The 14,965-nt window shown below is 38.7% G+C and overlaps 1 protein-coding gene across 2 annotated transcripts in view; it reads left to right on the forward strand.

Annotated features, from left to right (window-relative positions):
* Window positions 1–243: 243 nt before the first annotated feature.
* Window positions 244–14,965, forward strand: part of LOC129742378 (atlastin) — a 48,329-nt gene continuing 33,607 nt past the window's right edge. Inside the window, exons 1-2 of one of the 2 annotated variants that reach the window (XM_055734288.1) lie at window positions 244–599; window positions 1,383–1,446. The gene's annotated coding sequence lies outside the window, so the exon portion shown is untranslated. The remainder of the gene's footprint in view (window positions 600–1,382; window positions 1,447–14,965) is intronic. The other variant, XM_055734282.1, reaches the window with a different exon arrangement.

Genomic DNA, 14,965 nt, shown 5'->3' on the forward strand with positions numbered 1-14,965 from the left:
ACATCATCATCATCGTCATTGGCTGATATGAATAAAGCTCTAGTAATTGCTTTTGCTATTTTCGAGCAGTTTTGTTAGTCAATATCTTCGAATGGCATGCATATTTTTAATCCGGAGCAGGTTGAAAGTAAATGTTATACTCAGCTTTTGCATATCTAGCTGAGCAAATGCTTTCAAATGTTGCCATTCAAAAGTTCGAGCAGAGTAAAAGCTATCGAAGCAATTGCTATTTTTTTATTCATACCACCTATTGTGATTTGAGAACGAGTCGAAGAAAGAGGGCAATTCACATTCGGTCGAGAAGTTACGGATTACGCGGAGCAAATTGCGTTGCTGTGATCGACAATTATTTTCGGATTCGGGTTTATTTCAACGCGAAGCACACCAATTCTAAATAGTAGGCGATTCAACGAAATAAGTAAAAACAAAACTTCGGGGTGTGTTAGATTTTTTTTTCTTTTGGTTTTTCGTCCGATATGTAATTTTTGCGAAGTGTTTTGTTTAGTTCCGAGAAAAATTCCCATAGCTGCAATCTGCACTGAAAATCCGTGAGGAGCCATCAACATCGAGAACAACGCCTGAAGCGGTGTATATTTTCGGTGGGTAATGATAAAAATAAGTGATTTTGTTCCGTTTATGGTCCAAATTTTGAAAAAATTGTGAAGCATTCGCAGGCTGAAAAAAGAAGAGAAATGAAATAAAAAAAATGACGCAGAAAAGATACATCATCGACCTCGCGTAAAGTGGGTTTAGAGATGGTTCGAGCTGTAATTGTGACAGCCCAATTTGATTGCAAAATTAGACGTACTAAATTGAAAGGGTACCTAGGCACATTGGGACAAATGTAATTACTGATAACACAGGTGAAAAGTTACCAGAGAGTTCCTAAGACCGAAAAGCTGATAACAATCTATCTGGGGCCAATCGTACGAAATGGATTATATGTGAATGCTACTGTTGCTGCCATCGAGCGCCTTTAGCCAGAACAGGACAGCAACAAGGGGCACGATCTACGATCGCTCGTAAAAGAAGGTTACCGTTCCTGTCCAACAGCAGAAAGAACAAATTTACACGTTGGCACATTTGGGATCATGACCAGGCTAAAAATGGAATCATCTACCTGAGATAGTTATTATAAGAAAATAAAATTGTTTAAAGTGTAGTTGCCTCGCTGAATGTTGACGTGAAAAGTATTCTTGAATGTTGCTTTTATAAAATGTGAAATTTATTTACAGAACTGGGATTTTGTTATTGGTCTGGTGCGCAAACTCCATATTTTGATAATAAGAAATTCTTACAATTTTGAGTCAATTGGTACATGTGTGTGTGTGTGTATGTCGTGTGTAAGCTTGATACGGCTACCTTATTTTGGTTTTATTCAGTGACCTCCGGATTGTGAGATGGATAAGTGAATTGCATCAGAACGAAATATTCTACTAGATACAGGTAAATGCAGACAGCGGGTATGTTTTGATTTTTATTACAAAATATTTGCACTTGCCAAGTTTGAAACGAGAAGACCAACAACTCGTTGCAGCTACCAAAACAGCTTAGGCTAGGTTTAAACTAATTTAACCAATTTATTTTAAAAAAAATGAGGCGGGCACATAAGTACCTATGTAATATTTCACTTAAAAGACCCATTTTTAAACTACTCATCTGAACAAACCATAATCGTGAAGAAATCTTAACCGCTAAACGTTAAAATTTGGCATTCTCTATCTTAGAATATATTGGACCCTATTCTAAAAATTTTGTTCCATTAAATTTCCCAAAGTATTGTGTCTAATTTTGTAGAATTATGTTAATAATTCTCACATTTACATGATACAATAATATCATTAAATTTTATGTTTGACAAATTTGCTTTGTCTGCTGAAAATTTCTTACTATTAGATAGAATTGTAGTTACCACCACCAATAGTAGTTGACCCGAATGACAATTGTTAAAGGGTCTTTAATAAATATTAATAATAATAATAATAACCACCAATAGTAGGCCTAGCGTGGTCACAAGAGGTTCGTACGCACTGCAAATTTTCCTCTTGTGGGCGAATCACGCTAGGCCTACTATTGTGCGATGGTAGCTACAATTCTATCTGTATCTACCACTGCAAGGTAGTAGGCCCGTGAGGAACAAAAAGATGAAATGTGATGAAAAGTTTTTCAAATTAAAATTACCCTTCCGCTCATTTTCAACATGTTTCACCTTATTCTAATTTTCTATCCGTCTAAAATCTTTCAATTCTTAAATATTCTTTCTCAAAGAATATAAAATTCAGCGATATAACCGTTCAAATAATTTCATAAAATAAATTTACGGTGATTAACTCTTAATTTCATAAATAAAACTTTTTTACAGAATAATCTATTCGGCAGCCATATTATATCGAACAATTGCTTTTTTAAAAACATTTTCACGTTACTTTCCGATGTAACAGAATGTAAACTTATTTATATGAAAAATTTCCTACTTTCATTTTTTAAACGTCTGCTAATGTGACATATCCAGTAGACTGAGATTTGGAATCTTCTTCTTCTTCTTCTTCTAACACCAACATGGTCAAAACTTGTATGCATCCTGAAAAATAAAAAACTTGCGTTCATCATTTTTCTTTTCAACATAGTAGCTGATACATAGAACATGCATTGCAGATACTACTACGGCCAGGCCAACCATGTGATGAAAACGCAAAAGATACAGGAACAAGGGGGAGATGAAGCGTGGAGTTCCCTACCAAATGCTTCTTATGATTATATAGGGTTAGTTTATAAAATGATTATGTTTAAAATGTACAGTTTAAATCAGAAATATAAACAAAAAAATGGATTGATCTCAGTAGACTGAGATTTGGAATCATTTTTAAATTTCTCAAACGCTGGGCTCATCCATGATTTTTTTTTTCAGAATTTTCATGTAACGTTATTTACATGAGTAAATTTGAACGTTTATTTATATGGAAAAATTGAATATTTTGTACTTAAAAATCAACATCATTTTTATTTTCTTCTGTGGAACCGGTTTTTGTGCCAATTTATGAATTTTCAAGAGGAAATTTCCCGTTGAACAACTTTGTCGAAGACTGTAACTTCATATCTAATCAGGCAAAAAAGTTATTTACTGTTTAACAAGGGTATGTCTTTTGGCCTTGAAAAACAATAAATTCAATTGACATCACTGTTGGGTGCCGACAATAGGTCGATTCACGTACTGCCTGGCCTCACTGGTTTTGACATTTCGCGATTCCTGTTTTGATTCCTTACACTGAACCTCGAAAATACCCAAACTTGAGAACTTTCCCCGCCAACCCGAATGAAACTCCCTCCCTACAGATTTGGCTATTGGTGGCATAGGCCAAAGTTAAGTTCTTCAAGGAAAACTCATCCCCCAAAATCTGATACCGCAATAAAATAGAAATCAAAATAAAAAAAAGTTACTGCAGATGCGGGAATCACACCTATACCTGCAATAGCACTGCGATTACCATCTCAGGATGCTAACCGCTCGACCACCGAGAAATTGTTGAGAGAGGCAGCTACATCATCGTATATGCGAGACTTTCTGCGAATGAAGCGGAAATAAAAGTTATCCCCCAAAAAAAACAATTCTCCGCTTTGAACTTACCCCCCAAACCTAAATCTGCCATGATGGAGGTAATAGAATCAGATTCGCTTATACAACAAAAACCCCCCAAAAAAACAGTTCTACGCTTGAAGGACAAGTTTGGCTTAGTTTCAAGCTGTGATTTATTCACAAACTTGAGTTGTCATTATCGAACTCACGTTTGGCGGGTGGCAGTTCTCAAGTTTGGGTATTTTCGATTTTCAGTGTATTTTCCAATTCTGCACGCTGAGGAAACAAAGCAAACATTTGGGTCCTCATTTAATTCTCAATCACACATTTTTAGTAAAAGTTTTCAGCTCAATTTTGGGATAAAAATAAACTTAAAAAGAAAATTAGATGTTTCAAGTATCAAATAATGAAAATTCAATCACACTGACTGGACACTCGATTTCGATTTTTGGCCTAGAATCTGCATTTCTTCGTTGGATTATTGTTAATTTTAAGCTAAACTGGATAAAATAACTGGTTTCGTGTGGCTTGTTGTTGCAATTGAATTTTATTTTTAAGTTAATAGCCCCTAAACTGATACGATACGAGCAATTGGCAAAATTAACACATTGAAGCCCATCCCCACGTCGAATATAATCAGCGTGTATGGAAAATTAAACCAAAACTAGACAAAAAATGCCAAGCGTGCAGGTTTGGGTTCAAGGCACCCAATTCGGGGAAAAGAAAACGGGGCGTGCAACAAAGGTTGTCAAAAAATTGCCACGCGGAAAAAACGAGTCATCGGCAAGACAGTGTGCGCTTCGGTTGTCGATCAAATACGCAGGCGGCGGGATTTTATCTGGCGCGACAATTCTCCACACAAAAGGCATATTTCCGGGCTCTAAGATCGCGTTCTGGTTCGGTCGATCGGTTGCGATTATCCCCGAAGGATACACGGGAGTGTTCCGGATATTGTGCGCGAGGCTTTTCCGGACTTTCTCATGGTCGAATCGAATCATACTTATTCGCTTCCGATGTTTTATCGGCCACTCGGCCATCACACCTTGGCACCACTAGCAGGGAACCCGATTCCGTAACCGCATTACTGTTTATCCATTGCTGGCGACCGCTATCCGAACCAAGCGGCTAGCTAGGCGTCGAACGCACGTGGAATTTTCGTGCCAGCAGTACTAGTTCTGATAACGAAGAGAGAAGGAAAAAAGAAAGGCAGGCAGTCCGCCATCCAAGACACGCTCCACCAGCGCGTCACCCGAGACGGAACCGGCGCTCGAGGCGCAGATGCGGGAGAACCACCAGCAACAGAAGAGTGAGACACCGCCGAACGTGAAAGCCTCTCGCCAACAACAACAACATCAGCAGCCCCCTGGTAGACCCCAGGAGGCTCGACAGAGGTAGGGCGGAGGCACGAAATACAGCAGCAGCCCCCTGGTAGACCCCAGGAGGCGCCACAGAAGTAGGGCGGCCGAGCAGCGGTGGCCAAAGATGGTGAGTACACGCTGATTCGGGGAAAAGGGGGTTCGAAGTGTTGCCAAAATAGAAAATTTAGCTAAATTCTTGAATTATTCATTTATGTGGCCGACCGACCGACCACAAACAGCCTCCATAATAAATGGCGCCCAACAAAACGAACCTATTTATTCAATTATTGTTCGTTTAAGTTACTTGATGTTAGTAATCACAATTTTTATTATTATTTTGTGAATACGTTCATGATTATTATGATTATTATTGTTTGTTGATAATCATTATTATTATCGCTCTTTTTTGGAATATCGTATCATTCTTCGTATATTATCGTATCGTAAACAGCCTCCATAATATTGTTCAAAGTTGTTAGTTAGCCTCTTTAGTAAAAAGAATCGAGGTAAAATGAACCATATGAATTTACCTTGCTGTGAATATATTGAAGCTGTCCATTTTTCTACGATGTTAGTTTATTAATTTTTGAGATCATATACAATTGCGCTTTTCCAAGAATCAGGTACTTCAAAAGTTGATTCGGCTTGTTTAAATTATAGCATTTGAAATTATGAATACGTTTCTGGAATTTTATTATTCAAGCTTGTATATGTGTCATTTCGTCTCTCTAGTGACAATATTATAATTATGCTTTTTTTCTCAGCTGAAATTTATTTTTAGTTCATCTAATTATACACATAGAGCAATTCATCTAATTCTGTTTAAATTTATTAATTAATGAGTTCAAACACCATTTCGCCCTCTCGAAAAATTCATACTTGCAAAAGAGCTATCTAGATACAGTGCCATCTGTTGCGCCGTTCAAAAGTTACAAATCAAGCAATAGATGGCACTGTTTTTCGTCACTTTTTATCGGCTTCTTTAAAAGAGAGCACTGGAAATTTTACACAAGTTTTTGAAGATTTTTTGTTCGAGCTTGTACATCAGTTCATCAGTGATTCGATAGGGTTTTATGTTTCAAGTAGACGCGCTTTCCTAGAATATTCAATGTAAACTGGGTTGGTCCAGAATAAATGTGTTGAAGAAGGGTTTTGAAAACATGTTGAAACATTTTAATAAACAAACCTTCTTTTCGAAATTTTTACGAATTTTCAACTTTCTGTTCATTTCCAAAAAGATAAACATGAGAAACCAAAAAATGCGCTAAAATTAATTAACAAAATAGAACTTGGTTTTTTGCTATCCCTTAACTGAGTTTTAAGTTAAATTTCTTGACCGTGCAGCTACACGAAAAATTTCGCCGCACCCCATTTCTCGTTCGTAAAATTTTGTAAACAGGACGCGCGAACTGTCACCACAAAAGGGAACATACGTCATCGTGAATCGACCCATATCCTTGCTGGCTGATTGTTCCCATCCTGCTTTGTCTTGTGATAGGATGCGGAATATGTTTCATTTGATTTCTTTCAGACATATACAAAGCGATTGCGCTGACAGGATAATGCCAGCTATTAATGCCTATGCTTGATAATGCCGGTCCGGCATAGAATGTTATACCGATAATTCCACCTCCAACGAAGTTCATTATTGCAGTAGAGTCTGATTTGTGGGTGTAGTGTAGGTATAGATAGAAAATCTGTTTTTAGTTTTCATGTAGGTTAATTATCAGTTATCAAAGATCGATCAATTTTAAAATTTCCACCGAAGCAAGAGGGGTGCTAGACAAAATCTGACCAATGATTTGAACTGAGGACGCGAAAATCTTCCGGAACCAGTTATTAAAACATAGGCACAAAATAAGCTGTGCTCTTATGCAATCGAATCAAAAATAATATGTTCAAAGCCCATTTGTTTTCTCTCTGTTGATTTGAAAAGGCGTGGCAAATTATTTGAAATTCATTTTAAAAAAAATATTTGAAATAAATAATGCATATTAAATAAAGATTAGATACTATGTAATTCAAAATGTCAAAAAAATCAATTATTGACTTAGAAAAACCTTCCAATGCATTGCAATGTTAATTGGAAACGCCTTCAACAATTAATTTTTGACCATTTTGTTAACCTAGCAATCGTTTATAACATTTTGAACTAGACTTTTGATAGCAAGTTTCGCCAATTCACGTTGAGGTTTTCAACAAAAACACACTTCTGCATCGATGTTCTCCCTTCACTGAACCTGCAACCTGTTCCTAAACGTATTTTCTTTGACAAGCAACACGTTTGGCCGAAAAAAAATAATGTCACGCGCAAATCATGATGTGAACCAAGTCGTTGCTCATGTGTTATGTTCGGATAAAAATAGTTTAGCCCGAGATCATTAACGCTCCTGTCGGAAAAAATACCGCCGAGTTTCACCCTATTCTTGCTTAAAGACTAGTTGAAGTTCATCGTTGGTGTTTTGTTTTCTATTAAGCATCGCAATGCCACCACAAGGCATTTTTGGTGCCAATAAATTCAAACCGTTCGTCAGATTTTATCTACACGCAGAGAAAACTTGGATTTTGAAACAAAACAAAACTGACTTTGATTCAAAAAATTCATTTTTTGGATTCAATCTCCTGTTTACTTTGAATCAATGAATTATGGTTTTGTTTCAAATGAATAATTTTTGAAAGAAAGAATTAATTTTTTGAATCGAAAAATTTTGGACTTTGGTTTTAAACAAATTCTTTGATTCAAAAGACATTTGTTCAATTGCAAATTTATTTGGAAACAAAGTAAATTTTCTTTCAACCAAAGAAAAATGTATTCAATGCAACGGAATAATTTCTTAAAATAAAAACTTCAAACTTAGAAGGTTTTTTGCATTGAGCAAGAAGAATTTAAAACGAAAAATCGGTTCAAGTTTGGCTGGTCGTGTTAAAATGTGGATCAGAATTAGCTTGGTTAGCAGGATTCCGGATAAAGTATGGTAATTGAATGTTAATTAAAGAATGAATATTGAAGAATATCAATAAGTGCTTGCAATTTTACAGGACCACGGCCGATGAATGGTTTTCCAAGTCCATGGATGCCTCATCCGAGGTGACACCGCTCCAATCCAACGATCAGGTCCACGAAAATTGAAACCAGATGATTCGATTAAAGTAAACCAGTTTGTGACCTAGTGTTTAATTTATTTGTAAATGAAAATAAATTTTATTTTTCAAATCGTTTCTTTTTATTATTTGAAATTCCTAATAGGAATTTGAAAACAACAGAAAATATTTCTTCTAATTGGAATAAATAGAAAATGGTCCAATAAATTAATGCTTTTAAATCTAAATTAAATTACCTTGTGGCAAAACAAAGCAACTTTAAATCAAAAGAAACTGTTTTTTGTATCAAAGTACTAGTATTTTGAATCAAAGATTTTTCAAAAGATAAATTCTTTAAAACAAACGAAAATTCATTGGACACAAAGAAATTTTTATTTATCCCAAAATCAAAGAAAAAAATCCTTTGTTTTTGCGGCACTTTCCTTTGAAATAAAAAATCTTTTCGCTGCGTGTATCACTTCTAGTTTTGGTGATACAACATGCGGAAATTTTAAAATTGATCAGTTTTGAGTAAAATCGATCTTTGATAACTGAATAACTAATGAACTTACAGGAAAACTAATATGCAATCGAAAGTTCTGGATTGCGTTTTGTTAAACCTTTGACATTTCTTAAAATGCCTAGAATTGCTCGACCCGAAAACGCTTAAAAAATATTCTGGAAAACTTAGGTATTATGACGTATATGATAATTATAAATTTTCTCATAAATTTTTACTGAACTAATGAAAAGAGAAAAGTCAGGATCAGGTATCAGAATGGGGGTAGGCTTAATAGCGGCACGTTGTCCAAACATACGGGAAAATTGTGCTTAGCCTTTTTTTATCCAAGATTTCTTCATTTACCTGAGAAACCTGAAAAACCTATGAAAGGAAGAAATAAATTCAATCTATTTAAGATGGCATAAAGCATGGGTGGCCAACATTTTCAACAGACGAGCCAAATTTCAGAAATGAGATTAGCTGGCGGGCCAAAAAAAAAACAAATTGTTCTGAAATATTCGAAGAAAATGAATAAAAAAAGATTTTTAAAATGCTTTAAAAAACATTTGCCTGGGTCACATCAAGTATAGATAAAGCTTGCCAGATTACCCGATTTTATCCGGGTTTTCCCAGATATTTAACACAAAATTTGAGAAAAGTTCGGTCCATTTGGTTGCCCGGATTTCATTAAAAAATGCTCGTATTTTGCCCGGACTTTCTCATCTTTTTTGCCGAATCGAATAAAAAACTATTTTTTTATTATTTTTTCAATTTTCATTTTTTTAAGTAGTTCTTGGGTAGAAAATTTTGAAATCAAATGCCCAGATTATGCCAGGTTTTTGCCAGATCTGTCTGACCTGGATACGGACTGAAAAAAATTCTGACAAGCTTAGTATAGTTTCATCTTAATGAGTCATTTTTGTTACTAGCATATTTTTACAAATTTTGTTCCATTTTAAAAATAGAAGGAATATTATGCAATACTTAATGATTTTCTTGTAGGTCAAAGAATGAAACGCTTAAAGTTTTATAAAAAGCTTCTGTATTCTAAGACGTTTGTAATGGATAGCTTCTAATGGTTTCGTAAAAATATCGGCAATTTGTTCTCTAGTACCGATAGCTTCGACCTTCAGCCTTCCTTCCGCAATGTGGTCCCTTACAAAATGATGTTTCACGTCGATGTGTTTACTCCGCTTCGTCTCACGGTTCTTGGCCATTCCTATACAGCCACGGTTGTCTTCGAAAATTACAGGTGGTGCTTCCGATGTGATATGAAGATCATCCAGAAGACCATTCAACCAAATAGCCTCTGCCGCCGCACTGCTCAGCGCCATATATTCGGCCTCGCTCGATGATGTTACCACGGTCGTCTGTTTCTTGCTGGATCAGGACACTGTGCATCCAAAAACTTTAAAGATGAAGCCACTAATCGATTTCCTGTCCACAGCATCAGCAGCCCAATCGGAATCTGCGTACCCCACGACTCTCGGTGCATTCTTGTTTCTGGTGAACTCCAAAACCATTTGCCCGGTGCCTCGCAAGTACCGTACAATCCGCTTCAAACATTGCCAGTGTTCTGTGTTTGGACTCTGCTGGAACCTTCCCATGTAACCAATCGGAAAACAAACATCCGGCCGTACACACAGCATCAGATACATCAAGGTACCCAATAATTCACGATACGGTTCATCAGTCGGTGTTCCTTCTTTCGTCAATTGTTGGCCTTTCTCCATTGGGGTTTTCACAGGATTACAATTTTGCAGCCCAAAACGATTTAGGATCCTTGTTACGTGCGCTTCTTGAGACAACCTAAGGACACCACCTTCTCGATTGTAGGTTATCTTCACGCCAAGAAAGTGATGAGCCTCGCCACAATCCGTCATCTGGAACGCTTGAGATAGGTCCTTCTTCAGCTTCAAAATTGTATCATGTTTCCGGCCAATGATTAACAAATCATCAACGTACAGGATCAGATACCAGATATCATCCTCCATCACTTTCACATACAAACAATAATCGTGAAGTGAGCGGACGAATCCCATCTTGAGCAACTGTTGATTAAATTTCTGATTCCAGCATCTCGGAGACTGCTTCAAACCATAAAGCGACTTAAGCAGCTTACAAACCATATTCGGACCTGCCTTGACCAGTGTTCTGAATATCACTCATTTTCAATGAATGTTTCTGATTGCACTTCGCACCTGAACGTACAGCGGTCGGGTTTCGTTATTGATTGCTACTGGACCTACCCGATCATCGATCGTTCAATTCATCGCTAAAATACAGATCACCTCGCACGATGCTTGCTGTCAAAACAGTGCAGCACCATCATCAAATTGGAATATCACCAATGCGCAATGCATATGGCGAATCTTGTTGGTCTTCGATCAGGAGTGAATGGATCAGGCAGTGAGTGAATGATACATGAAGCCGATCATTAGCGTATTTTGTTTGATTTGATATAAAGCAAATTAATAAATTTATTTGTTGTTATAACGTTTTTTAACATCAGTATGATCAAAATCAAATTGCAGTTGTGTTTGTGAGGGAAAGATGTTCACTTTCGCCGTGTTTTTCAATTTTTACAAGTTCTCTTATTAAAATGTCGTACGTCACGTTAAAACTACTGAGAATTTATGGTGTCCCGCACAACTGTTTGATTTTTCTCGTCCTGCAAAAAATAATTTTGAATTTCATATAATTCAGGCAGATACTGAGTGAGCTACATTCAGAATGGATCAGTTTGTATCTCACTCATCTCCGATATGCGATGTTTGCTGAACCGATGATTCTGAATGATGCGACTCGGTTTGCATAGCTGATAGGAGCGCTGATCGAGATTGCATACCAGCCAGGCGAAGCAGTAGCGAGAGGCGCTATCCCATTATACAATCGGAATGTTTCCAACAGGAAACGCATCCTGAGTGTTTGTTTTGATTGATTTTCGGACCATTGGCCTTGACACCATCGGGGACAGTCATGTAAATGCTTTCCTTAAGTTCGCCATGAAGGAAAGCCGTTTTCACATCCATCTGGTGAATGTGGTAGCCTTTTTGAACTGCTATGGCCAGCACGGTCCTTATTGTTGGAAGTTTGGCCACTGGTGCGTAAGTCTCGTCATAATCGATCCCTGGTTTGCAAGTAGCCCTTCACCACCAGGCGGGCTTTGAATCGAACCGGACGACCATCTTCATCTTCCTTCAGGCAGAAGACCCATTTGGATTTCAAAGGCTTCACTCCTCGTGGACACGGCGTTAGATCCCACACGTGATTGGATTTTAACGATTGCAATTCGTCGTCCACAGCCTTCAACCAGTTGCATCGATCATCTCGGTCATAAATATCGCTAAAAGATTCCGGTATATCTGTAGAGAGTGGGCCAGCAGAATTTGCACTATAACTGGTAAAAAAATTGAGGAACTTACCAGGGAGCCTGCGCTCCCGTTCGCTGCGCCTCAGCAACGTTTGTCCTCCGAACTCGTGCTGGAAATTCCTATTATTTCCTAAGTGCGAAGGGAGCGCTCCTGGTGTTGCGTTCTCTGCACTCGAATCCTCACAAGCTGCTTCGAATATTTCATCCTCTTCCTCATCAATAATGGGATCTTTGACAGCGACATCAATATTGCCATCGCTTTGACCTGGAACCTCAAGCTCATCCCCCTCTCGCTCGGAAGGGAGTTGCACGACCAACGGCGACTTGGAGCTTTTGTTGACTTCAGCATATGGAAAACTCATTTCATCGAACCGTACGTCTCGAGCAATTCGCACCCTGCGAGCTTGCTTGTCCCACAACCGGTAGCCATTCGGCGCATAACCGATCATGACCATTTCGCGGCTCTTGTCGTCTAGTTTCTTCCGCTGTTGATTTGGAACCCAAACGTAAGCCCTACAGCCGAAAACTTTGAGTTTGCCTAGCGACGGTTTCTTGCTATACCAACATTCAGCCGGCGTGGTTGTGTTCGGTAGCGCCTTGGTAGGATTTCGATTCACCACATAGACCACCGACAGCACAGCTTCCGGCCACATCTCTTTCGGAACCATGGACTCAATCAGTACTGTTCGGACCCTCTCGATAACTGTTCGGTTGAACCGTTCAGCCACCCCGTTCTGCTGGGGCGTGTATGCAACCGTTGGCTCGATCTGGATCCCTTTCTGCGAGTAAAAATCTTTTTGACTATTCGAAAGATACTCACATCCTTGATCCATGGTAAATTTGGAAATCTTCATGTTGAACATGGCGGTTGCCATTGCCTCGTATTCCCGAAAGCTCTTGAAAACCTCAGACTTCCGGCGCATCAAATAAACCACGGCAAAGTGTGTGTGGTCATCGATAAAGGAGACGAAATACCTTGATCCGTCCCAGGCTGGGGGATCAATAGGGCCGCATACATCCGAATGGATTCTCTCCAATGGCCTCGTTGCTCTGATTCGGGTACCGTTGAATGGCTCTCGACACATTTTCCCACGCACACAGGCATCGCACAACTCCAGACGATCTGCTTTGATGTCCATTCCGGTAGCTAGATTGTTCTTCACTATTGTTTGCATACCTTGTTGGCTCAGATGGCACAGGCGACGGTGCCAAAGAACATTCAGATTCGCCTCACATGCATTTGCCGACTTCTGCTCAAAGAAAACTTCCAGTTCGTACAAACCACCACGTTGCTTGGCCGTTGCTACGATTTCTCCGCCTTTCTTGAGCACAGCTTGGTTTGGTCCAAAACTAACATGGATTCCAGCACTTGCCAGCTTTTTCACCGACATCAAGTTATCCTTCAACTCAGGAATGAAAAGCACGTTGTTGATTACCAAAGGGGTTCCTCTGTTGCTATGGCCACGAATTTTTCCGGTCACGTTGGCAACGATTGTTTGCCCATCCTTAGCAACGTTGACGACGACGGTATTTTTCAAACGGTTAGATTCGGAAAAAACGTCATCGCAATTGATCAGGTAGTCGCTCGATCCGGAATCCAGCTTGAAGATAAGCCTGCCTTCCTGTTCTGTAGAGCCTCCATGGTTTGCCAGAAAACTCACCGCCTTCCGCTGATTCGTAGAATTGGCCTCGTTCGCAACCTTTTCACGACAGTCCTGCTGAAGATGGCCTCGCTTGCCGCATTTGTAGCACTTCGGTTTGAATTTTCTGCCTTTTTTATTTTTTTCACTCGAAAATGCTGCTACCTTGCTTGTGCCCTCATCTTCATGTCGATCGGCCCGCTTTAAATCTTCCGCTAGCAATCGTTCTTTTACAACTTGCAGCGTCAGATCTTCTATTGCCAAGTTCTCCAGAGCCGTTACCAGAGGATCGAATGATTCAGGAAGCGTCTGGAATAACGAAATAACGGTTTCCGCTTCTTCGAATTTGGCCCCCGCCGTCTTCATCTGCCGGGTGAGGTCCTCAAACGCGATAATGTGCTCCTTCATCGAATCGCCTTCTTTCAGCTTCATTCGATTGAGCTGCTTTCGGAGTAAATTCTGGGTACCGATGGACTTCTTGGCAAACGTGTTCTCAAGCGCTTCCCACATGGCATTCGCAGTGTTTTTCTCCCTGACAACCTCCAAACATTCGTTGGCAAGGAAACTCACGATGTGGGATTTCGCCTTTCGATCAGCCTCCTCGAACCGCCTTCTCCCCGCTTCATCCGCTGGTGCAACCTCCGTCAACGTCATCAGCACACCGGCCGAGTCCAGAAATGTTCTGACTCGAAAATTCCAATGTTGGAAACCCGGACCGCCGTTGAATTGCGGAATTCCGCACGCAGTGTTCGCAGTGGAGCCCATAACCTCTTGTAGGTCAAAGAATGAAACGCTTAAAGTTTTATAAAAAGCTTCTGTATTCTAAGACGTTTGTAATATAACTAACTTAGTGGGAGTGAATTGCCTTGCTTTTATAATTAACTTATAAATCACCGATTGCTATGATATCAGATTTATCCCTTCCGACTTATGTAGATCAATCTTTTCAAGGCAATTAAAACTTCCTTGGTTTATTCATCCCAAAAATGTCAAATAGTGTGACTACAATGAATATTAAGTCAATTTCATCGTCTCTAAGTATTAAAAAATGACCGCCCATTTTTCAAAGTTTTCAAATTTACCGTTCTTCTTAGAAAAATTTTATAGGGGAATTTAAAAAACCCGCAGATTGTAATTGTTGAAATAAAGTAACGTCACATGCTTTTGACATTGAAAAGAATACTTTTTCAACGAACTCTAGTTATTTCATAAATAATATTGAATTTTCAAAGTACGGAACTCAACCTCAACTCAATCCAACTATTTTTAAATTTTCCAGCACCTCAATTGTATTGGAAAAGCCTTTTATATACAGGATGAATACGAATTTGATTCTCTGATAATCATTGCACTTTTTGTAAGTTTAAAACTTGGGAAAAAATCGTTCTTCTGAGAGATTTGTCAGTACAAAACCGATTCTAGTTGAATTCTACTACC

Source organism: Uranotaenia lowii, chromosome 1, assembly GCF_029784155.1.
Source record: "Uranotaenia lowii strain MFRU-FL chromosome 1, ASM2978415v1, whole genome shotgun sequence".
Lineage (NCBI taxonomy): Eukaryota > Metazoa > Arthropoda > Insecta > Diptera > Culicidae > Uranotaenia > Uranotaenia lowii.